General features: G+C 36.8%; 1 protein-coding gene across 1 annotated transcript in view; it reads left to right on the top strand.

Annotated features, from left to right (window-relative positions):
- DPP10 (dipeptidyl peptidase like 10) overlaps window positions 1-26,336 on the top strand; it is a 143,149-nt gene that overhangs the window by 11,325 nt on the left and 105,488 nt on the right. Inside the window, exon 2 of the mRNA XM_026510117.4 lies at window positions 18,019-18,139. The gene's annotated coding sequence lies outside the window, so the exon portion shown is untranslated. The remainder of the gene's footprint in view (window positions 1-18,018; window positions 18,140-26,336) is intronic.

Here is a 26,336-nt window from a genome sequence, read left to right as displayed (position 1 = left end):
CCGTGAACCAATTTGTAAAGGAGGTAAAAATTCGTAGTAAAGTGAACAGCAAGTTGTGAGTCCTCCATCTTGTTTGTTTTCTTTAGGATTTTATCTTAAAAGCAGTTGTATTTGAGGCAGAGGTGGATATGTGGGCAGCTGACTCTCTGAAAGGAAAACCCACTATCTTCAGACAGGAGCAAGAGGAAGAGCCCCTGACTCCCAGAGTGAGGGGGAAGCCCTGAGAGAGTTAGAGAAGAGATACGAGCAGTTGTGTGAATAAATTCAGTCAACACTGTGACTGAACCTGAACCACAGAGTAGTCTTTAATTTTCAAGTAAAGTCCTTAAAGTTGTGATTCTGTGTCCCTTGAGAGCCCGGAAAATAAAGGCATCCGAAGGAATGACAAGGTAAGATATATCAGAATAGAAACGTGTGTACTGTATTTTATATACACATCCATAAAAATATGAAAGAGAACAACATTGGCGTTTCCGAAATTGGAAAACATCTAAAATAAAAAAGCAACTAGATGGGACTTGGAGCAGAATGGAAAGGACAGTGCAGTGACGTACAGATCAATACATATCATTCCATCTGAAAAAATAGAAGATTAAAAAAAAAAGAAAAAAAAATAGAGCCCCAAGGACCAGAAGGAAAATTACAAAAAGTCTAACATTATGGTAACTGGAATTTTAAAAAGGAGAGGAGAGAGTGAAATAGGAAAAGTCTTTGAAGAAATGATAGCCAGATCTTCTAAAGTTATTAAAAGACAAAAATATACATATTCAAAATGTTCAGTGACCACACAAGGAAAAACAGTAAATTCCAGGAGAACCACTCCTGGGCACATAATAGTCAAACTGTTGAAAACTAAAGATAAAGAGAAAATGTAGAACCTTCCAAAGAAGTATCGTAACAAATTAGATACAAAGGGACAACAACTAGAATGCCTGCAGACTTCTTGTCAGAAACCATGGGAGAATTGAGGTAAAATAAAGACAATTTCAGATTTAAAACAAAACAAAAAAAAAAGATAAAATAAGAGAATTTGTTTTCATCTTACCCATGCTACAAGAAATGTTCTTCAGTCTGAAGAAAAAGAATACCAGAGGGAATCAGATCTTAGGAATGAAAGAACAGTGGAAATGTTAAATACATGAGTAAGCATCAAGCACTAGGTTATATCTTAATTTCTGTATAAAACATGCTACCATTAAAAGCAAAAAATGGTCATAAGTCTTTGAGGGTATATACACGTATGTATGTGTGATACCCTTGACAACCATAACCATGAAAATGGTAGGAAAGTAAGAAACTGTACATATTAACATTCCTATATTTTTCATGAGCTTATTAACTTCCATAATGATAACTTATAAAAGGCATTTCAAGTTGTTAGTTGACTAATAAAAATCAAATTGGTAACTTTAGAACTTAAGGGTGTATGTGGTAGTTTATTTCCATCAGCTAATAGGTGGAATCATGCATTCATAAACACCATTCTTTTTTTGTTAACATTTTTGGTCCTAGTACATTTGAAAAATTGAAGCAAATCATTTTGAAAGTACCTCTTGAATGATCAGTGATTTATAATTATTTTACCTTTTTCCTAGAACACTGTAAACTTCTGAGGTTTCTGTTCTTGGTCTTATTTCCAAAACCTAACATAAATTCTCTTGGTAGCTAATCTAGTTTTAATCATATAGTTAATGAAATATTTCAGTTTTCCTGGTAGTATGTATTACTCTCATAGGTCATGACCTTCAAAAATTTAGTGAGTAAAATATTTCCTGTAAAAAAAAAAATCACTTGAGTTTTGAAAAAATAGGAAGTGTGTTTTCAGAATCTGCTATGTGTCAGTCACTCTAGACAACTTGGTTGAAGTGAAACTCACAAACTGCTGAGACTATAAAATACAGAAGCAGAGGTGATAGGAAATACTTTGAACAAAACTGTAATGAATATAGCACAGTAACATGCAGATAAGTCTTGTTAAATGCATCTCTTTTTAAAGGGGGAAATAGTGGGTGCGTTTTCTTGAAATCATGGTTTCTTGTTTGGGGTTTGGAAGTGGTGTGTGTGTATTCACAGGAAGTAAAAAGAGACTTTACAAAACAAACAAAGTAATTTGCAAAGACATTTGGGATAGATTTGACATATTTGCTCTGAAAGTGTGGCTGGTTATATCAGAGAATCTAAAAGATGAAAAGAAAGAGGGATGTGCTGGGATAGAATGGGGTTGGCTCAGTTGATCTGGAATATTGTGGTGGCTATATTTTTGATGGGATTGTAGATTGAGAGTCACTCTGGATTCTTATGCATCTCAAATGGTGTTTAAGGTAACTCTGGCAGGTGTAGGTAGGATGGATATGTCCCATTGTGGGGACTGACTTGGATGGAGTTCACTGAGGTGACTGTCCTTCTAATAAAGTTTTGAAATGCTAACCCATTACAATTGTGGGTATGAAAACAAACAAACAAAATACCAAAAAGCTGCGTAGTTTTATAAATAGTATGGATAAGAATTATTTTTGTGGATTTTCATTAAACCAGGGGCATGAGAGGGGATCCAGAAGATAAGAAAGATCAGAGCTAACTTCTCATGCATGACTTGAAAGGCATAAGAAAATGGTGGATCCAGGGGAAGACAGTGGGAAACTGATAAGTGAAGCCTGTCTGGGAATGAGGCTTCCCTGTTAAGTATCATGTGGTTGAGTAGTCAGGCGCTTAAAGTAAGGGTAATATATAAATATGAATTAGTTGGTTTGGGAGATCCTCATCCATGTTTTTAAAGAAACTATAAAAATGTTGCTCTAAATTGATCACGTTAATTCCAGTCAATCCTTAACATTTAATTTCTTCAAGATGAGGTTTGTGATTGCTACTGAACTTTGCTGACATAGAGTTGACCCACATCTTAGAGAAGCGCTATGCAATTTGAAAGCTGTGAAAATAATTGGTCCTTAAGGATGCAAATAATGATCCAAAAACCAGTTCATTTTTATTTAAGAAATAGGACCTATTTTAAAATGTGTTTTTAAATTTTTCCCTTAGAATATCTGGCCTGCAAGATGTTCTGTTAAAAAAAAAAAAAGTCATGGTCAAATGCATTTAAGAAATGCAATATAATGTCATGAATCTCAATGATTCATAATGAAATTAACACAAGTTTTGAAGAATTCCAAATTTAGAAGAAATGAAAGAAAGAAAGAGAGGGATGGAGGGAGGGAAAGGGAGAGGAAGAGAGGGAGGGAGGAAGGGAGGAAGAGGAAACTGTAATTTTGCTTAATTCAGTATTTTGTTGTTTTCCCCTAGACCAAGGGTCAGGAAACTTTTTTCTGTAAAGGGCCAAATAGTAAATAATTTTTTGATTTTGCAGGACAACAGGCAAAACTGAGAGGGCATTCTATAGGTACTTATGTAATAAGGCAGAAAACAAATTGCCACAACATTTTATTGAGGTAACGTGAAATAATAATTAAGTACAATGTTTTGTAATACCTGTCTACTAATAAGAAAAATGAAAGTATTTTTTTTTTTTTTTGTGGGAAACCTTTTTACTGAATTGGGATCTCAAGTAAGTGTCCCCTCTCATCAAATCACAAATGCTGGTCTGCAAAAACCATTCATAGCTTATGAACTATGCAGTATCAAAGACAGGCTAGATTTTGCACCTAGCTCTAGACCATGGAACTCATTTTTCTATGATGCCTACCTATCAGAACTAGGATTTTAGAATATCATTTCTCTACTTGGAAGAGCCAGAGAATGGTAAAGCTGATTGCCATGACCTGCATATGAAAAGGATTTTTTTCTTTTTTTATAATGGGGTGGAAAAGTTGTGTTCTAAAGGAGCAATAGGGAGCAGTGAGCATCTTGAGGTATGTGATAATAATCAGGAGTCACTAGACAGGGCTATTGGGTAACGAGATCCTAAAGGGAGACCAGGTTCAGTTAAGGCAAAGGGAAGAAGGAACTTTCAGAGAAAAAACAGAGTAGGAAGAAGTTGGTTGGTTTGGGAGTGCCTGTTTTCAAATGTAGCATGAAAGAGTATGGAGGGATGGGATGACAAAGGGCCAGGGAGCGCTGAGCATTATTACTGGGATGATGGCAAGGTGGAGTATCAGTTGTTAGTGGCGATGGTTACAATCTTGGGATGAGTGACACAAACAGGAATAAGTGACAAGAGAGATTTAGTGGATTAAGTCTGGGTGAGGAAGCCAGTGGCAAGGTGACTTAATTGTGATGATGGAATCCTTAGGAAGTTTGATGGTCTTTGGTTGGATAAATACTATTACAAAACATCCTATTGTTCAGCTCAGGTCATGATCCCAGGGTCCTGGGATCAAGCCCACTGTAGTTGGGCTCCCTGCACAGCAGAGAGTCTGCTTATCCCTCTCCTTCCGCCCCTCCCCCCCACTTGTGCACCCACGCACACCCACGTGTGTGTGCGCACTGTCTCTCTCTCTCTCCCCCTCTCAAATAAAGAAACTAAAAAAAAAAAAAATCATCCTATTGCTTAAACTGTGAGATGGATTCTGGTTAGAAGACTTGCAGCCTAGATGATTTTGAGGAAATAACATAAAATTCTGGGTGTATCTCCTCAAATCCCATTCTCCTCCTTTTTGCACTTCTACTCTTATCCTTCTCATTACTTTTAAATTGTGAGGAAAAAAATCTTTTCAGGGAGACTGTTCTGAAAGTTAGCTTAAATCAAACCATGATTACTTTTCATCTTTTCTTATCTCATTCTCCACTTACAAACCCAGAAATGGATACGCACTGGTGATAGCACCCCAGAATCCCACTGTTTGTTCCTCAATCATATATCTCTTCAAGAGTTATGATACCCAGTCATCAGTGGCAACTGAGTTCAGACTTTCTCAAAAAGCATCTTGCTATCTGTCTAAACGTCTTTTCTCTCTCTTTTTAGTTTTATTTAAATTGCAGTTTTATTTAAATTCCAGTTAGTCAACATACAGTGCTATATTAGTTTCAGGTACACTATAGTGATTCAACACTTCTGTAAACCACATGGCGCTCATCACAACAAGTACCCTCCCTAATCCCCATCACCTATTTTGCCCATCCCCCCACCCACCTACGCTCTGGTAAGCATCAGTTGGTTCTGTGTAGCTGAGTTTGTTTCTTGATTTGCCTCTCTGTTTGTTTTCTCTTTGTTCCTTGTTTTGCTTCTTAAATTTCACATATGCGTGAAATCATAGGATACTATATTTTCTTTTCTATTAGTCTCTGTTTTGTCTGCTCTAACGTTAAAGTATTATATGCATCAAACTTAGAAACACACCTCCCTCCCTAATGTGAAAAGCAGTCCTTTTTTTTTTTTTAAGATTTTATTTATTTATTCGACAGAGATAGAGACAGCCAGCGAGAGAGGGAACACAAGCAGGGGGAGTGGGAGAGGAAGAAGCAGGCTCATAGCAGAAGAGCCTGATGTGGGGCTCGATCCCATAATGCCAGGATCATGCCCTGAGCCAAAGGCAGATGCTCAACCACTGTGCCACCCAGGCGCCCCAACAGTCCATTTTTATAGAGGGCATTTTCTCTGTCAGGGTGTTAATATCTGTAGAATCGGGAGTCCTATGTGGAAATGGTTTTGGAGTTTCAGTCCGAAATAGGCTTTGCCTTAGGGGTTCATATCACAGTATCACCGAGATCCCATTTCAGTTCCTGATGCTCAACTGGAACAGAGGGTACAGAATATAATAGTTCAGATTAATTCAAAATGAAACGAAAGATTATAGGATCCTGATTAAAAATTTTCAAGACATTTTATCCATCTTTGTATCCCCACAAATGGACTAATATTATTCTAGTCCATTTTTAGATTGAACTGGTTACCAGAACGATCATTCAAACCAGCAGTGGGAAAATTGTTAAGAAGGCGTTTCCCCATCTTCATGTGTTTCCCCCACGTCTTTCCAGTTCTCGGATAATTCTGCGCTATCTACAGTCTGGGCTCCCTCACTCCTATCACATATCTCTTTGTCTTGTCATCTCTCCTACTCTCTTTCTGCATTTTCAGTGTCTGATTCTCTAAATCCGCCTCTTCTCCTGCTATTTCCTTGCTTTGTTTTCTGCCTGGAAGCATCTACTGGAACTTGTAGCCTCAGCTAGAATGCCATGTCTCATATGAAGCTTTTTCTGACCCTCCTGTTCCTTCAGTCAAATTCAGACTCTAGGTGTCCCCCCCCCCACCCCTCAGAAAGTGTGAGTTACAGCACATGACTCTCACAAAAGACTTGCCTTAGTATTGTAACCACTTTTTCCTAAAGCAAAAATTCTCTTGGGACTTACATCAGTTAGTGAAAACAGGTATGAAGGTAGCTCTTTCATAAAAGTGAAGTGGCCTAACACAAACTTTTGGAAAACAGGGGAGATCTGTATTCCATGTCTTTCACTTATATTCCAATAATACTGTCTGCACCACTCTATCATAGAAATACCATGTTTTGTTAAATAGATTTTTCTTATCTTTCTTCTTTTAAACTGTGAATTTATCAGCAACAGAGACTAAGACTTAGTGTTATCATAAACATGGTACATAGTAGGAGCGTCACAGAATTGCAAATGACTGCGTTTAAGTATATAATCATCATTCATCCGTGTATAGCCCTTCCCCAGCCCGCACATAACTTTCTATCTTCTTTCATCTTTAAACTTTCGTCATTAAGAGAGTTAAGCATATTTTCCCAGTAATAAATATATATTTACATGTGTCTTCAAATAATGTGAAACAATATCATCTGACATTAGCTTTTGAAAAAAGTGACATTTCGCTAGGAAGTCTATATAACGAATCGTTCAAGGTGGATTTTTCTGTTTGGTGTGTCAATGCCTTTCTAAGGGAGAAGCAAATAAAACAGATACACTCAAAAACCCCATGTAGGTAATGGCAAGTGGATGAGATTGACAAAGGTGAGGGTTGCCCTATAGGTGAATTAATACGTAAGTCCTAAACAATATACCTTGCTCAGAATCTTAACCTAAAGAATTTAGCCTTTACTCTTTATTGAATGCTGAATAATAGAATACTTATTTTTTTAAAGATTTTTTAAAATTTTTGTAAGAGAGAAAAAGAGAAAGAGCATGAGTGTGGGGGGGAGGGGCAGAGGGAGAAGGAGAAGCAGCCCCAACATGGGGCTCAGTCCCAGCACCCCTGGACCATGACCCCAGCCAAAGGCAGACACTCAACCAACTGAGCCACCCAAGTGGCCCTAGAATACTCCTTTAATTGGGCATTGTCTCAGGTAAAGTACTGACAGAAAGATGCAGTTTTGTCATTTTATTAAATGTATGGAAGTGGAGACCTGAAGAGAGGGACAACAGAACCAAACATGAAATACAGAGTCAGAAATTGCTCTTTTACACACCCTCTTACCTGTTTCATCCACAAAATCAAAAGTTATTAGGATGTACTGTGCCGCAGATACACATACACCATAGGTAGGGTTTAATTCTACCCCATTGCAGCAGGCAGATTAACTGAAGCACGGGGACAGCCATTTCTGTAGAACCTCGTGGGGCAGGGAAATATAGCTCAAGTGCTTTTATTCTGAATCCCAAGTTATGCTTGAATTTAAATGATTTTCATCCTCAGTCATTGGCTCACTTAAATTTGAGTTCAGAAGAACATTAAATAGAATAAACCAATTAATTCTGGACATAGACATTGCATTATTAAGGTCAACTCTTCCATGGTCATTTTAGTGATATCCACTATTTGGAGAGGATATAGTAAAAAAGTATTTAGATGTTTCTGTACTGTTTAAAAAAAAAAAAAAAAAGCCCAGCCAAACAAACACCTATATTTCTTCATTTGTGGCCAAGGATGCCTTGAAATTGAATGAAGTGGAATAGAGTCTAGAGCTGTGGGAAAATGTGCATGGGAGATAGCCAAGGCTGGTTCCACCTTCTGCATTTTTCAATTTGTTTTCTTATCAGCATGCCTGTAAACTGGAAAGCATTAGGCACAGACTCATTGATAAGCATATGAGAATTTCTTCCAGTCCCACTCAACCCTCCTTCAGAGAATCTCTTCTACGAATATAGGAGTCCCCATTTGAAATAAAAGGAGTCATAAGACAGATATAAAAACAAATTGTTTTAGCATCAGAAGCTAAGGTGTGTATGCACCATGCTTTTTGCAGATCCATGGAGGAATGAGAGGAAGGACAGCTAGGTGGGGCAAAAAGAGGGATTAATTCAGTTTGCTCCCAACAGGGAAGGGCTTTCCTTAGCCGTGAGGGCTTGACTCGTAAACTGTTGAATGTCCTCTGCTAATTAGGATTCCTGGAAGCAAACCAGAGAAATACTCAGGTTCATTTCAAGAGAAAAGGAATTCCCTAAAAGGATATCTGAAAGCTGTCGGAATCAGTGAGAAGGTTGGAATTCCAGGATGCGAAAACAAGCAGGAGTCACAAGGAGCCAGGCATTGTTGAACACTGGCACGTGTTCAGGAAAATTTGTTAGGGATACCACAGGAAATATGATTAGGATGCCGAACTGGCAATACATCAGTGGGCATTTTGCCTTTGCCTTTGCTGGACCCTTGAGGGTTTGCTGTTGCTCTTGTGAATAATTTCTCAACTGCAACTTTATTCCTTCAAGATTCAGAGTCGTAGGTGTGATCATGACCTGGAGATGTTTATCTGGCTTTTTCTCTTTATGATTAGAGATCAGGCTCTGCTTTCCCCCCAATACTCACGTAATGTAAGAATCCTCCAAAATAAGAATGGAAGTCGGATCTTACTGGCCTGATAAGAGAAAAAAGGTACATTGTGTAGCTGATATAGAGAAACAGAGGGTAAAGTCATTAACTTATCTTCTTCAAATGCTTAAGTTTCTTTTTAGGATGACTGGAGAGGAATGTTTGATTCTCTTCAAATTATGATAATATTTTTTATGACCAATACTTACTGGTTTCAGTTAGTTTTGGAGAAGTTGAGCATCTATGTGCAGGTACATAGAACAACATTCATGACCGAATTTGCGTTTCTTTCTCCTGTAGACCACCAGGAAAAGTATTAACATCACCACTTCACAAATGAGGACACAGTATCAGAGAAGTGAAATAATTTAGTTGCCCAGTTTTACAAAGAGCTCTACAAGGAGATCCCAGGTCTCTCTGATAGAAATCCTATTTTCCAGCACTTTTGCTTTTCTTTTTATTTTCCATTTCAGATTCGACTTCCACGACGCATAGTAGGCACTCAGATATTCGCCAGAATTAATGTCCCCATTTGTTGGCTTTACTTTTTGTTACCTACCATACCTACCTTAATTTGTGTATGCCTGTATTGTGAAGTCACATTAGAACGCGAGATCTTATACCCAAGGCTTCGCACAGTGCCTAGTATATAGATAGTGCCAGATACATATTTGGTTTATGATAGAGAGCTAGAAAAAGGGAAAAAAGGCAAGAAGATGGGTGGTGAAGGAGAAAGGAAAAAGAAGTACATGAGGTAGAGAAGGAAATGGATACACAGAAGTTAGGTCATACCATCCTCTAGCATTTGACACATAAATCAGTACATAAGGATATTTTTAATAATGTTATAATGTTGATGACTATCTTCTATAGGTCCCACTTTATTATTGGAGCCCCATAAATATTTTTATTAATTTCAAATATCAAAGTGTTCTATTTATCATAAGGCCTTCCCTTATCCTAGATGAGTCTGATGGACTGACATATCCAATATAGAGTCTGCCATTGTTACATTTCACTGATTAGAGTTTGCTGTCGGTTTTCTGTTTGCTAACTTTTATCTGGTGTCCATTTTTCTCCCAAAAAAGCATGGATAAAGGAGCTTTGGAACTGGGAAATGACTTACATAATTATGAATTTAAGACAAAGGGATATATTTCACTTCTTTGAAAATGCATAATGTTCTGTAAAGGTTTTAGGAAATAAGAACTCTTTGAAAGGGCTTCCTGATATGAATAATTGCAAATGTCAAGGGATGAGAGTTCTCTGATAGTGATTATATCTCTAGAATGTCAGGTACTGGTGCAAAGGTGACATGAATGATTTGAGTGAGTTGTTCTATATCCGAGAGATGGTCCTGCAGAGAAATGAAAGCAGTACTCTATAACCCACAGAGAGATTTATTCAAAGCCAAAATGTCAGAGGTAATCAAACTATTTAACTTGTGCTCATAGCTTTACTTTGCATTATATAAATGGACACTCAGAATTTATTACATACTGGTAAATTAAGGAAACAGAATTTTTATAAAGTTGAATGATGCACTGTAGTTTTCAGTGAAATATTGGTAATCTTTATGATAGTATTTTAAATGAATTATGATTACTAATAAAGTTCTACATATTTTTCCTTTTTCTTTAGGTTTAACATACATGCAGCAAACATCCTTGTGTACACTCCCATCTACACAGTGCTCACAGTAGAAAGACAACATTGTTCATATCCCAGAGCCCCTATTCTGCCCTTTACCGGTCACTATTCCCCTCCAAGGGTAATCTTTACCCTGACTTGCAATATCATCAATTATTATAAATAGCACTGCTATGAGCATTCTTGCATATGTGTCTTGGTTTGTGTATATATATAGAAACATGCATATATAAACATATGTATATCCCTGCTCTCCTATATGTATGTAAAACTATCTATCCATCCATCTATCCATCCATCCGTATACATCTCTGTTAGGATACCCTTTGAATGGAGTTGCTGAGTCATATAGTTATACATATGCTCTGCTTTGATAAAAGCTGTTACAGAGATTTACAAAGTGATTGTGCCAATTTGCTTCCCCACCAGGAGTTCATGACAGTTCCAGCTTCTTTACATCCTTGGCAACACTTAACTTTTGGCTCTCATTTTCATTTTAGCCATTCTAATTGTAAAACCAGACTACTCCATTTTTTTTTTTTTGCTTATATTCTTTCATGTTACCCAAAGACTTTAAGTTATATAAATAAGGGCTTTTTATTTATAAGTTTATACTTAAAGTCTTTAAAGAATTATTCCTCATAATGTTTCCTAGACTTAAATGTTTGCGTATTGCTTAAAGGGGAAAATTTTATTTCAGATTTGGTGGAACTAGATTCATTAATGGAAAATGGCTTAAATATTTCAAATACTTCTATATATTAAAAACATTTTAAGTATCTTGCAACAGCTTATGTGTATGATGGAGTTCAAGGTGGTTTACTTTTTATGGTCTTCCTTTTTGTCTTGACAAAAAATAATTTTATGCATAATTACATGTTTTAATACTGTCCATACGATGAAACTTCCTCATTTATTGGAAAATGGTAACATCTGTGACTAGCAATGACTCCAAGTCACTGCAGAATCTTCTTGTGTCATTTATTTCCAAAATATTATTATTTTAAATTCATTTTAATAACAAATATTTAGTTTAATATAAGTTCTTTTTTAAAAATGACAAGCAGGCATGATTGAAAATAGAAAATCTGTTCCTGGTAAAGCAGAAGGCAAAGGTTTCATACAAATTTTGGAGCCAGAGTTGGGTCAGGGAGTATGGTGAGGTTGGGGTATAACTGGTGGGCCAGAAGCCAGAAGGAACCAAGGATCTGGTGGGCTGGTATTTAGATTCTCTATGGGCAAGGGAAAGGTGAGGACTGCATATGGTTTGAAGGGTATGAAACTAGTGTTAAAAACTGTAGTGATTGACTCTGGAGAGTGAAGCTTTAAAGGATCCAAATGAGAGATACTAAAACTTTGGCATTGGAATTCACAAACATTTTAGACATAAGCAGGAAGTCATATGTTAGGATTAATGACTCCATTTTTGCACTTATTGTCCCTATTAAGCAGAATATTTGAATTAACCTGCCAGCAGTCTCCCATTTCCACCTTCCATTCATTTATTGCCACCAATTATTTTCCTAATTACTCACCTGCTCATACACAACTTACACCTGTTAATTATAAAAAAAAAAAAAAAAAGGATTCCAACCATTTCGTCTAGCATTCAAGCTGCTCTGTGGTTGGCCACCATCTTTTTTTTTTTTTTTTAAAGATTTTATTTATTTATTTGACAGAGAGAGAGACAGCCAGCGAGAGAGGGAACACAAGCAGGGGGAGTGGGAGAGGAAGAAGCAGGCTCCCAGCCGAGAAGCCTGACGTGGGGCTCGATCCCAGAACACCGGGATCACGCCCTGAGCCAAAGGCAGACGCTTAACGACTGAGCCACCCAGGCGCCCTGGCCACCATCTTAACTTTTAGACCATCATAGGTATATAGAGGTGTTCCTGAATCTTACAGTACAGTTCTAATATTTCCATAGTTGTTCAGCTTTGGATTTAGCTCATTCTGTTCCCTTAGCCTGGCATTTCATCTCTTCTACCTTCCCTATCCTACGGAATCATTCCTTGTCCTTTGTGACACAACTTAAATTCAGTATATCATAAATGTCTTCATAAATCACTTCCCCCATCTGACCTCTGCCACTCATGGCTAAGCCTTGTAATATCTAATTTTTCTTCATCGGATTTTAGGAGTTTACTCACCTATCTCTCACATAAAATTATAATCTTCTTGAAGACATTAAAATCTTTATAGCCCCAGGCACACTTAGCAGAGTACTTTTGAAAAACAAATTGCAAATTGGCTTTTAAAGGTTTGGGAATGAAACTAAACTGTTTCATTTATGGAGCATACACATGCAAAAGACTTACCTCAAAATGAATGTCTCTCAACTTGAAGTGATTTTGCCTCTTCCCTCCAGGGGACATTGAGTCCTGTCTGGAGACCTTTTTGGTTGTCACAGCTGAGAGAAGGTGCTGCCATTGCCATCCTGTATGTGGAAGTAAGGGATGCTGCCAATTATCCCACAATGTCAGGGCAGTCCTCCGCAACCAAGAAATACCTAGTCCTCGGTGTCAGTAGGTTGAAAAAGCCTACTCCAAGTTAAGAAGACACCCTTTCTCATTACTTTCAAATTTTAAAAAATTAATAAAAAGAATCACCTATTGTTCATGTAGTCTACATGCCAGACTAATTTCTATATCACTGTCATTTTTATCACTGACATTGTTGACACTATTTATACACATACTAACCTGTATAATTTACATATATGTACAAATCAAGTCTTTTTAGCATATTTTCCCAGTCTTTTTGTTTGATTACCTGTTTTTTATTCCTCTCTCTCACTGTATATCCACCTTCCAACACATACAACCGTATTAAAAGGCCAGCATATATCCTTCCAGAGTCCTAGTCATACATACATATATTTATGTGAATGTATACATGTGTGTGTATATATGTACACACAATACATATGTAAATATGTACCCCTATAATTTTATATATATTATATATATATATATATAATATTTATAAATATTATAAACTATCACTGAACCACTATGGCTGAAGCTGGCTAGACCAACTGCCAAAGGCAAATGTCTTCAATTCCTAACTACCAACTCTCTCCTTCTTGCAGAAAGTAACTAGAACCCATCTAGCAAACAAGCTAAGAAGACTAGTTTACAAGAGAGTCTGGGAAATGTGAATTTTGGGCTTCTAATGGCCCACAGTAATCAAAGACTATCTAGGGGCAGGCATGGAGCTTACTACCAACAGGAAATGCCCAATGTGTATCTGTGGGTAAAATTCCTGCTGGTGTAAGTTTGTATTAGTATTGTCATTATTTAGTGCATGAAATCATTTCTTGTTTTGTGTCTTTTGTCCCTTGACAATATCTCAGTGAAACTCCTCCATGTCAGTTCATGTAATACTACTTTGTTTTCCACAAGGCCTGGATGTTATAACATGATGCAGGTGAATCATAATCCACGCAGGCGTTCGCTTTGATGGGTTTTCACTTGGACTCTTCTTTTTGGCCATCATGAACACTGCTGAAATAAATACTGTGCACCAGAATTTTCTACATATTGGTGCTTTGTTTTTCTCCCCTACAAGATGAGGTCCCAGGTTTGGGATTGCTGAGATGGACTCTGTTTTGTTTTCAGTTGCCATATCGCTTTCCCCATATGGGGATACCACTTTGTTTTTACAATCACCATAGGGAAGGACTCCTTTCACTGTACCCTGCCAGCAATATCTGTTATCTGAGATAGTTTCTTAATTACATTTTTTCCCCCAGAAAGCAAGTCACAATGGTAAGCAACCCAATACTATCCCAATGAGACTGTTACAGATCCTCTAACACCATTACAGTGCCTGGGGATTTATGAATGATTCAGATTTCTAATTTAAAATTATGTAAATCAGTGAAGGTGGAATAGCTTTTCAGTATTATTTCAGCAAAAATAGTTCTAATATTAAATTATATCCCCGTTTTATTTTATTTTATTTATTTTATTTTTTAAGCTGGTTAAAAGTTCATGAGAGTCTGCTATTATAAGGCATTGTCTCTGTTTGAACCAGTCACAGTAGGCTAATTTACATTGTAATTACTCTCAGTTCCAAAATCTTAATGACTTTTAACATCAAATGTTCATTTCTTGCAATGTGTCCATTACAAGTTGGCTAGGGGTGGGGAGGAGATTTGCTCCAAGCCTCCTCATCCAGCAATCCAGGCTTCTGAAGTATCCACCATCGTAAGCATTGCTTCCACCATCATAAGCATTGCTGGTAAGTGTGGCAGTAGGAAGAAAAGGTGAAAAATCATTATAGACTCTGACCAGTATCAACTAACACACTGATTAATTTCTTGGAACATTTATTACGTATTTCTTAACTTATCATGATTCAGCACATAGTATTTGAGTTGCCTTCCTGTTCCTTTCTGGAGACTATCAATTTTGAATAATTTTATAAGTTTATTAAGACCATTAGTTTTGGAAAACTGGGTAGTTGGCTTGCTGTCTAAATTGAAGAGTCAACTGGTCAAACAGCTATCCATTCCCATTTGTTATACTGTTCAGGTGGCTCACTGGAGGAATTGATTAATGGCATCAAAGATATTATGACATCTTAATCAATAACATTAGGATAAATGGCATTAGTGGTTGTCACATTTTCAGTGTGATTTAAATCTAGTTGCAGCCCTTGATGATAGACATTTGGATCTGTTTAATTTCATCAGGGTGCCCAGGTGTAGTACCTGTGAATATTTGGACTTCTCACCTTGTTAAGCTAGTAGATAGAATTTGTGATTATTATTTGAAACTAATGTAATCCAAGGAAAATATTTGGCTATTTAAAAGAAGTTAGAAGGGGTGCCTGTGGCTCAGTTGGTTACGTGTCTGCCTTTGGCTCAAGTCATGATCCCAGGGTCCTGGTTATCGAGCCTCACGTCGGGGAGCGGGGGTGGGTGTGTGTCTCTGTTCAGCAGGGAATCTGCTTCTTCCACTCCCTCTCTGCTGTGCTCTCTCTTTCTCTTTCTCTCTCTTTCTTTTGTTCACTCTCAAATAAATAAAATCTTTTAAAAAATAAAATAAAAGAAGTTAGAAGATTATAAATGTACGTTTTCATGAAGGCAGTCTCTAACTTTTTGTCCATAGAAAAAAGATCTTGTGGACATTCCTTGGTATTGTAGCTTTTAGCAAATGGCATTAAAATTCTGATTCCATATTGCTTGTTCTTTTACATTGAAGCAGATGTCAGTTTCATATGGATTCTGAATATCATCCAATCTGTTCTTCAAATATAAATGTAATTACTGGTCAGTGGTTTTGGATAATTTATACATTTGCTGAAATCGTGGAGGTTTTATCAATTGTTTTGTCTTAGAGTTTGTTCCTTTCAGAAAGCTGAGGTTCTGGAACTATCTTACTGTGGACAAAGTCACCTCTACTCCTAAGAATAGCCACATGTGCTTAGGTAGCATGGGTGTGGATGATCTGAACCGTTATTCCTCACAAGTCCTAATAGAAGGTTCAGGTACAAAAAGGGGATTCCTTCCAAGTAAGGAAGACTTTGTGCGCCTCTTTCACATACTATTTGTGAAAGGCAGAAGGAGGTAGTGTACAGAAGATGTAAAGCTTAAGCTTTAGATTGCTAGAATAAAGTGATTTTTTTTTCCATTATAAGGGATTGTGGAAGTCATTAAGGCCAACTTCTATCCAGTTTTCAGACACCTGAAATAATAGTTCTCAAACTTTCAGCTAAGTGTGACCCACATGGTTTCAATAATAAGCTTATTTCTGTTTCTCCCCATCATCACTTGAAAACTAAATGAAGTGAAAGCAGTAAATATCACTTGTTATCACCTCTCCTCTTTCCACTATTAGTACTAATACTACGGCTGTTAGTATTCTGCTGCTCCTGGTCCATATTTTACCAACATAATATGTAATGCTGGTTTGGCTTAAGCTGTAAAAGTTTTATTTTGATTTAGAATGTGTAGCCTCTATAAAGCTTAGGATTTTGAACCCAAATTACCTGTTTCTAGTATAAGTTACATGTATTGTATGTTCTACATTCATCATGTCATGTATGGTTCACAGCAGGTGTGAGACTTATCCGCATTTTATAAAGGAGAGGACTGAGATTTAAAAAGGTTAATAGAATTATCTAAGTCGCTCGGATTTTAAATTAAGGCTACCTGATGATATAGCCCTCTCTTTTGAACACCGTGTTATATCTTTCTTTCTCCCCACCCTCACCCCTCAAAAATTCTTATTCTTATTTTGGCATTCTCACCTGTAATATAAATGACATGCAGTGTTGAAATGATTAATTAGATCCACTCACTGTTATATACTTGCCAAATCGCCAGAATCAAAGTAGACTATCAATGACATTTCCTGGATATTAAGATTGCTTTCATCATTTTGCACACCAAGATTTAAAATACAGGATCTCATAATTAGAGGATTGTATCAGAAGTTCTGGTGTTTGCTCCATTTGCTTTTATGTAATGGTCCTGCCTCATGCTGGAACACAAGGGCTCTAGGCCATCTTCTACCTTCTTAGTAGAATATTCAATTTAGATAGCAATGTGGCTTCCATTAGATAATATTCTACTTCCCCAACATCTGGGTGAAACATGGTTCTCTTAAGGTTGTATTATCACACAGACCAGCAGTTTTGGCATTAAAATCCATTGAACATGGATTATTGTTAATTTTATCCTGAATTCTATTTTGTGTGGACAGACCCTGTTGAATTTCTATTGTTGTTCCTATTGTGGGGGTGTTATTGTTGTTGATGATATTATTTTGGAAGACTTTGTGATGTGTTCAAATTAAAACTCTCTCCTGAACCCTGAAGCACATGGTCATTATTACTAATATGCTATTTAGGAAAGAACTGCCATCGAAGAGTGGAGCATAGCAAGGTGTGTCCCATTTATCAATTCAAAGGAATTTTGCCACCCTTTCCTTTCATCAGGGTATTTATGAGTCAAGCTGGATGGAATTAGAAAGATTCTCTAGAAGGGCACCTGTGAGGCTCAGTTGGTTGGGCATCTGCCTTTGGCTCATGTCATGATCCCAGGGTCCCGGGATCGAGCCTACCATTGGGCTCCTTGCTTAGCGGGGAGCCTGCTTCTCCCTCTCCCTCTGTCTGCCACTCCCCCTGCTTGTGTTTGCTCTCTCTCTCTCACTCTCTCTTTATCAAATGAATAAATAAAACCTTAAAAAAAAGATTCTCTAGAGATTATTTTATTGGTGACCAAATCCATTTTTGTAAAAGTTAAAGACCCCAAATTGAAGCTTCTAAGTAGTTGACTATTAACTAAAATGGCATCTATTACAGTTTATCAGTCTCTTAAGTATGCAAAGTGTTATCTCAAACCCAAATCAATTTTGTGGTATAAAAGAGATTAAGTAGATGAAAAATTGTTGTCGAAAATATGGATTTAAGTGCTTCAATACCAGTACTGTGTAATTTCTAAATGACAATTTGATATTGATATGATAAGGAAATAGCCATTAATAATTGAAAGCAATGCAGATGTCTGTATTAAATAAACACAAACTGAAAGCAGACAAATAATACAACACAGCTCTTCAGCTATTATTCTATAGTATGAAAGTATTTTTAAAAGCTTCCTAATATGTTACAATTTCTGGGTTGTTTTTTTATGTTTCCGGATCTAGATTTATATTTTTGAAAATAATATCTACTATCAACCTGATATAAAGAGCAGTTCATTGCGACTGACATCTTCTGGAAAAGAAGGAATTATCTTTAATGGGATTGCTGACTGGTTATATGAAGGTGAGTTGAATAGATTGTTTCAAAAGAACACAAATGACATATTTTTATACAAAATCTGAGAGAAATCTGTTCTTTCTAGAACAATACTTATGGCTCCATTTCCTCTTATTTCCTCTCAAAATTGCCTTCATGCTTTCATGTCTGCATGTGCTCATATTTTGACTGGTTGTGATTCCCATTTGCCACATTTGAGGGGTGTGCATGTGCGTGTGTGTGTGTGTGTACAACACACACACACATTTTGTTCAGGCATGATAGATTTGATTTTGGTGATGTTTAACTAATGAAAGTGAATAATCATCTTATGTCCCTCTGGAATTAGATGCTGAATTTTTCTGAGAATGGAAAAAAAGAAACAAACACCTTTACTGCTCAAAATGTGCATGGAAGCCACTTGATTTTAGTCATTCTCATTAAGAACAGTCTGTCACAGTGTAGAAGCCATTGCATGGGGAGCAAAATAAAACCCACTTAAAGGGTTATTAGTAATAACTATTGAATCAAGTTTTCATGATAGTTGAGAATATAAAAAGGATTCAGGTAAGGAAAACCCCTATCCAGTTTGATCATGCACCAGTTGTCAGCCGGGTTATAGGTACGGATTTCTTCAGGAAGACTCAAGGCTTGACGTTAATACCTAAGTTTCAGACGCTGCAACTGATACTGGCAAAATACATCAAGATTTAAAGTCAGTTAGTTGTGTTTGATTAGAAATTATAAAGCTAAGGATCATCTCGAAAATAAATTTTATTTCTTGAGCAATATTGGCAAATGCAATCTTTGTACCTCAGAGTCAATATTTTCAGTTCTGTAAGAAAAGTAAGTCACTTACCTCATTCATTTATTCATCCATTCTATCATTAAACAGACATTATTAAAGACTTACTATGTTCCAAGTATTTGTAAGGGTGCTGAGATATCATAGGGAATAAAACAAAGTACCTTACATTAAGAGATACATTTTGCTAGGTGGAGCTATTTTATTAATGAAGAGATACTGTAGCCTTTGAGATTTATATGCATATGTGTACATGTGTATTTATAATATATTTTTGTGTGTATGCCAGCATCAAATAATAAAATATTTTAGAGGCCACAGTTTATTCTGAGGAGTAGTAGGAACTACTTTGGAAATATAAAAAATAATTATGCTCTGAATTTTTAAAAATTCAAACACACAAAATGATAAATGAGGTTCTTTGATTCAGAGTATCAGAAGCTGACTCTGACTTCCTTATTTCAAAAGGATAAATTATTGGAGGGGCCTGAGATGGCCCAATGAATTAAAGAGATAGGTGGAAAACAAATTTGAAATGTGGATGGTTCCAGGAATCTAGGTAGCAAGAACTAAGCATCTCTGATGCAGAAGAGCCAGGTGAGAGATGTCCTGTATCTTCAAAATATTGTCAGCACTGTGTGAGACCCTGGCAGATGAAGAAACCATGTCAGTGCAGTGTGACAAGCAGTCAGATCACAAGAAACACAGGATTCTATGAAAGAACAAAAGAGACTTAGCCCATTCTAGGGATTTGCAAACATTTTCCTAACAGAGAAACCCTCTGAGTTGAGCCTGAAAGATTAAGAAATGTAAGAAGGAACTAGGTAGGAAATAGCCCAAGTGTCCTTCAACAGATGAATGGATAAAGAAGATGTGGCATATATATATATATACAATGGACTATTACTCAGCCATAAAAAAAGAATGAATTCTTGCCATTTGCAGAGACGTGGATGGAACTAGAGAGTATCATGCTAAGCGAAGGAAGTCAGTCAAGAAAGATAAATACCATATGATTTCACTCATGTGGAATTTAAGAAGCAAAACAAATAAGCAAAAGAAAAAAAGAGAAAGAGAGAGGGAAACCAAGAAATAAACTCTTAACTATAGAGAACAGTCTGATGATTACCTGAGGGGGGGGGGGTGGAGGGATGTGTTAAGTAAGTGATGGGGATTAAGGAGGACACGTGTTGTGGTGAGCTCTGGGTGTTGTATGGAAGTGTTGAATCACTGTATTGTACATCTGAAACTAATGTTACACTGTATGATAACTAATTGGAATTTAAATAAAAACTTAAAAAAAAGAAGAAACTAGGTAAGGAAATCTAAGCAAGAGTCAAAAGCTTGTAAAAGCATAGCAAGGTTAAATAGCATGGTATGTGCCTTGGGAACTAAAATCTGCTTGGTATTATTGGGGCATAAAATTTGAGAAAAAGGAAGGCAGCAAGAACCAAGGGATAGTGACTCTAAAAATAATCTGGGATTTCAATTATTTTTCCACTAGTAAATGGGGTAACTATTAGAGCTTTTCAAGTAAGGGAGTGTCAATATTCTGTCTTCCATATATATAGATCATTTTTGACAACAGTGTAAAGCTGGGATTGAATAGCAGAAAGAACCAATGAGAAGCCAGACAATCTGAGGGTTTTAGAGGGGAGGGGGGTGGGGAGATGGGTTAGCCCAGTGAAAGGTATTAAGGAGGGCACGTATTGCATGGAGCCCTGGGTGTTATATGCAAACAATGAATCATGGAACACTACATCAAAAACTAATGATGTACTGTATGGTCACTAACATATCATAATTTAAAAAAAAGGTTTTTTCTGTGTTCTGTTGAAAGATAATGAGCAATATTACTAGGGTTAAAGCAGTAAGAAGGAGGGAAGATTCTAAAATTGATGAGGCAGTAAAACAGATAGATCTTAGTGGTTAAATTGATGGGGTAGATGAAAAGAAATCAAGGATAATTCTTTGGGGGCACCTGGGTGGCGCAGTCGTTAAGCGTCTGCCTTTGGCTCAGGGCGTGATCCCGGCGTTATGGGATCGAGCCCCACACGGCGCTCCTCTGCTGGGAGCCTGCTTCTTCCTCTCCCACTCCCCCTGCCTGTGTTCCCTCTCTCGCTGGCTGTCTCTATCTCTTCAAATAAATACAAATAAAATCTTTTTTTTAAAAAAAAGAATAATTCTTTGGCTTCTGGTTTGGATCACTAGTAAATAGTGGTGACAGCCACAGTGAGCAAGCATTTATAAAAGTAGTGGGCTTTAGGGAGGGAAGGAATAATTTAGTGGGAACAATGGTGATTCACAGTGTGCTGGCATGCTACCTTGGGTAACAAAATGTGATCAAAGAACTTTTAAGTTAACTCAATGTAGAATATACTGACTGGACAAATGAACAACATGCCTTGGGCTTCTGTCCTTTACTTAAGGCTTTATATAATTTATGGCATTACATTTTTTAAGGAAATTGTGAGAAGAGAAATTAAAGACCATTATCTGACAATATGGTTATTTTCTTAATTAGAGAATAAGATTCTATATATTTGGGTGGGGAGTGAACACTGTGTTGGGGGATAGGTAGGACAAATAGGACAAAAACTTCTGTAATTACACTGTCGGTCTGACACTTTCCAAAAGAGAGATGGACAAATTATAGTTTTTGCCATTCAAATTAAACTCAGTCCTTTTGGCTCTTACAGTGTAAGTACACTAGGAAATTCCAGATGTGTCATGTGATTGAATCCTCACAATGCTAGCATATTTAGTCATTTACTGAAGAAACCAAGACTTAGGGAGGACAGGTGACTTGGACATGGCCTCAAAGCTCAGGAGTGCCATAGCTGGCACTTGAATGTGTGTCCTCAAAACCAGTGTCTCTTCCTGGTCTACTCTGTTAGAATTCAGTGCCTTTTCATCGTTCCCTAAGGAATGACACACATTATGGACCTAAGCCATTAGATTTCACTGGTCTGCTTCCTCAACCAAAGACTCTGAACCCTATTGACGACAGAGTTACCTCAATTCTTGCTTTATTTCCAAGAGAAGGGGCAATATCAAGGGAATTGGTATTAAGGTTTGACAGAGGGATTTAGGCTGTTGAGGGTGACAGGTGAGGGAAAAATCAATGACATCTGAATGGCCTAAATCCCATTAGCACTTTGCTTTTCCAAGATACCAACAGCTCCCAGATCCCAGATTTTCTCTTTTCCCTTCAGTACAGTTAGGACAACACAGTGACATCTACTAAGAATGCATATAATCTTCAACAGTATGTGTGTGGTACTCTAGTGTGGAGATTTCTTTTTTTTGTTACTTTACAGAAATCAATTACAGTCTGAATTAGTATGTGTGGGAGACTCAAGAAGTAACATGTAACATCTTCACTTACTTTAATTGAAATTTCCCTTTTGTAAATATCATAGAAAAAATAAAGATTAGAGAAGGAGTCACATAAAAGAAAAGAAAATTTTTTTTTGGCACATTTTAAAGGCATGGCTTAAACTGTTTAGGTCCAGGCCAGTCTGTGAGTGTGGCTGTTGATCCCAATCACAGGCACTTAGGTCGAGGTTTTAGTCTTTAAATGTGTTATTTTAAAGCCTCTTTGTCTCTATGTCTAGTATTATTCAATTCATAAGGAAAGTAAAAGCAAATAAAATGTGTTTTAAAGAGGTGAAGTTCAGAAGAAAAATAAAATATCATGCTCAAAATGAAACATTTTAAACGTAATTCACACAAAATGCATCTCATGTTACTCATATAAATTGGTGCATTTAACATAGTAACTCAACTAAATAAAATATCAGATGACTTCTTTGCTAAAAAAAAAAAAAAGTAAAGTTCACAGCTACCAAGTATACAACTTTGAAAATTTCCATAAAGTACTGAATCTATTAAATAGAAAAAAATGACTGTCACTTTAAGTTATTTAAGCATATAAAATATTGGAACTAATGTGCCTAAATGACTTATAAATGTGTTTTTAAGGAATTCTTCCATAATATTCAATTCAACAGTTATTAAGTACCTATATCTTTCCAGCATTATCTGAGAGCAATATGAAGAGGAATAGGGTTTCTATGTTCTGGGCATTTCCAACTTAGTGGAGTGAAAAACTGTAAACACCTATTATATAAGGAACCATTTGGAGCACAGTAAACAGAAATATAAACAGAACTATATGTCTACATACCAACTAGAAATGTAAGTAGGATTAAGTCTAATGGAATATAGAGTGGCTTCAGGGAAGAAATGGTATTTGCATTGACTTTAAGAATGAAAAGAATAAAGAAGTGAGAGAAAAGATTGATAGCATAAACAATATCCTTATCAATAGATGGACATAGTTACATTTTTTGGTTGTTTACTGAGAACAATGCAAAATGACTATTTTCACCTTTTTTCTGCCTCCTCTTGGATATAGGAAATCACATTCATCCATTCATTGATTCAACAAATATTTATTGAGCACTTACTAAATCCCAGTAAAACTGGACTAAGATAAAAGAAAAAATCAGAGATGCAGCCGTGGAAGCCAGAGGAAGATAGAATAATAAAGCTAAGTCTCAGGGGGTCAAACAAACTAAGGATTCCATAGTTACTGTTGGCTTTGCTACCAGAAATTGTTAGGGCAAAATGAGTCAATTTGTGGTACCAGAAGCAAGACTGCAGTGGATAGAGGTGTAAATGGGAAGTGAGAAGGTTATGAATATAGACAGTTCTTTTAAGAAACTTGACAGTGAGATACAGAGAATAAAGGGGAAAAAACGAACCACAGACCTATCTGGCTGGTAGTCGCATACTCACGAAATCTTATCTGTCTAAATTGATAAACTACAAATGGATAAAATCAGCTTACTTTTCAGAATAGCATGTTAATTTGAACACAATGATTATATATTAGATTTCTGTAAGTACTTTGTGTTGAGGCTATGTTTTTAAGTGTCTTTGATATAAAACAACATGTGTTGAAAACTCCATCTGTTCGGCAGTGAGATTTTCTAATCATTGTAATAAAGACAAAGAAGAACCAAACCTTCATTGAAATGGAATGGAATGCAATTTGTAGAAATACGTTGTTTGTAAATAATATAATATAATTAACACAGGAAGTTTCAATTCATGAGTAAAAGTCCTTATTAGTTGCAATTAAAGAAGGGTGTGCACTCAAGCAGATGCATATTAAAGATTCTTTTATTTATCTCCTTCCCATTTCAGTTAGCTTTCTGTTTGTACCTGAAGGAAGTCACATAACTCTTTGTGTGTACTACTTTGCTATTTTAGCATTTTTGTGAGGAACAACTTTAGGCATAGATCACTCTAAAATAAATTAAGAGTAGATGATACCTAGTTTCTGTTGAATGGTACTCTCAAATCTGGGCCATTCTTATTCTTGGGAAGTCCTTGCACACACATACTTCAGCAGCTAGGATAGACCCCATTTGTGTTGATTTTAGTCAGCACAATCTGATCTCTCTGTACCTTCAAGGCTCATAAGACTAAGAGTTTACACTCAGTTGGCATTTAGCATTTTCCCCCCATTGTGTCATGTGGATGACTCATGTCTCCTCATATGAATTGTAAGTAATTTGTACAAATCAGGGTCAGGATTACAATTGGAAAGAAATGGCACATTCAGAGTAGTATACAAAATTCCATCTGTGAAGGGGCCACTTGTCAAAGACAAGGGTTTTGTAGCAACCTTTGGCTAGTATTGATTTAGCCATTTATACCTGAAGTGAGAAGGGTAAGTAAACTGTTACTTGAACCTAGAGGGAGGGAACCCTATGGTTTCTGATGTAATAGAAGCAGTAAGTTTGTGTTGAGGAACATAGCCAAACTCACATGTTTCCAGTGGGCGAGAACCAAGAAAGTAAATACCATGTACTAACTTTATTCTCCTCATTTGATTTGTCTGGCTTCATAATGGCAACAGCTAAAAAATTCAGAGATCATGGGAATATTACTATTTATTCAAATAAAAACTTTGTGTCCTTGAAAGAACACATGAAGTTCCATCTGCTATGTTTCTTTTTAGGGTAGTATTAGTCCAGTTTATACACCTGTCTGAAATTTATAACTACAGTCAACACTTGCATTTTCCATATAAGGTTTTGGGGCAGATGCCCCCATTAAGAAAAGAAATAAGGTTATCATATGGCCTTAACTGGTAATCCTAGCTCCCTCTGTCAATTACTCATTCATTTCTCCCTTTCCTTCTGCCAGCATTTTGACTACACAGATAATTTACGTGGTGGATTGAACCAAAATTTTATCCCTGCCAAATCTTACTCCTCTGCTTCTTTTTCTTAATTAGGTTGCTACAATTTCAGTTTTCCATTGAAATGGAAATTGGAATGTGCAAATGTAGAATTGCAAAATGAGATTGAGTTGGACAAAGGAGTATTTCAGAATCTCCTGGGTCCCAATATATTCTTCTTTGCTCTCTCTTATATAGTGAAGACACATATTCTTCCTGGCGGATGAGCTTAATCATCAGACACACAGTATTCTGTCAGTTCCCACCCAACCCCTCAGTCCTATTGAGCCCCCACGTGATCAGGGGGAAATTTCAGCTTCCAATTCAGAGGAACAGAATTATGACATTCCTTGTTGGAGGCAATCCCCCCTTAGGCATTAGGACTCATATACCCACTGAACTCCTTATCATGAAGACGAGAAACAAAATATGTCCAGTGGGGTAATGGTGTGATAGTGATAGAGAATGCTACACTTCTACCCTTTACTTCCTAGATCTGTGCTTTCTGGCTATGTGAGAGGGACACATGCTTGCTGTAGGATGACATCCCAACTTCAAGGTTGTTATAATGCCAAAACCAAGATAGAGAAGACTAGTTAACACTTCCATCAAGCCAGGTACATATAGCTAATAGAAAACAATGAATGCCATGGTCTGAGCCTGTCGCCTCTTTTTGCTACATCTTTTTCATGTAGAGTGGATTACTATGGTAATGGGTAAGCTATTCTGTGAATCCATGAATAGCAGTGCTGACAGGACTTGAAACAGCAGAGACATAGCTATACCAGAGTATGTGTCTATCTCTGTAATGACAAAATGCTACCCCTTCTTTATGGAATGCTTCCCATGTAATCTGCCCGCCACCAGGTAGACAGCTGGTCCTGCTGGCAAATAATGCTGTGTCAAGAGTTTAATGACAGCCACCTATCATTGGCAGGTAATGGTGGGATCCAAAGCAGACTGACGCGCTCAGTAGTCATATTGTCCAGCTGATTATTGAGAGCCCCCTCTGCTATGGATGTGTTCTGGCGGATATTAAGTAGCACACTAATATCTTCATATTTTTACATTTTTACCTGATATGTCAATGCACTTCTCTTTACCTAAACTTCCTTGTCACTAATATTTTCTTCCCATAACCCTAATCAGGTCTTTCATTAGTT

Source organism: Ursus arctos, unplaced genomic scaffold (assembly GCF_023065955.2).
Source record: "Ursus arctos isolate Adak ecotype North America unplaced genomic scaffold, UrsArc2.0 scaffold_1, whole genome shotgun sequence".
Classification (NCBI taxonomy): Eukaryota; Metazoa; Chordata; class Mammalia; order Carnivora; family Ursidae; genus Ursus; species Ursus arctos.
Note: the sequence above shows the minus strand (reverse complement) of the source record. Positions and strands in the feature narration are given on the sequence as shown.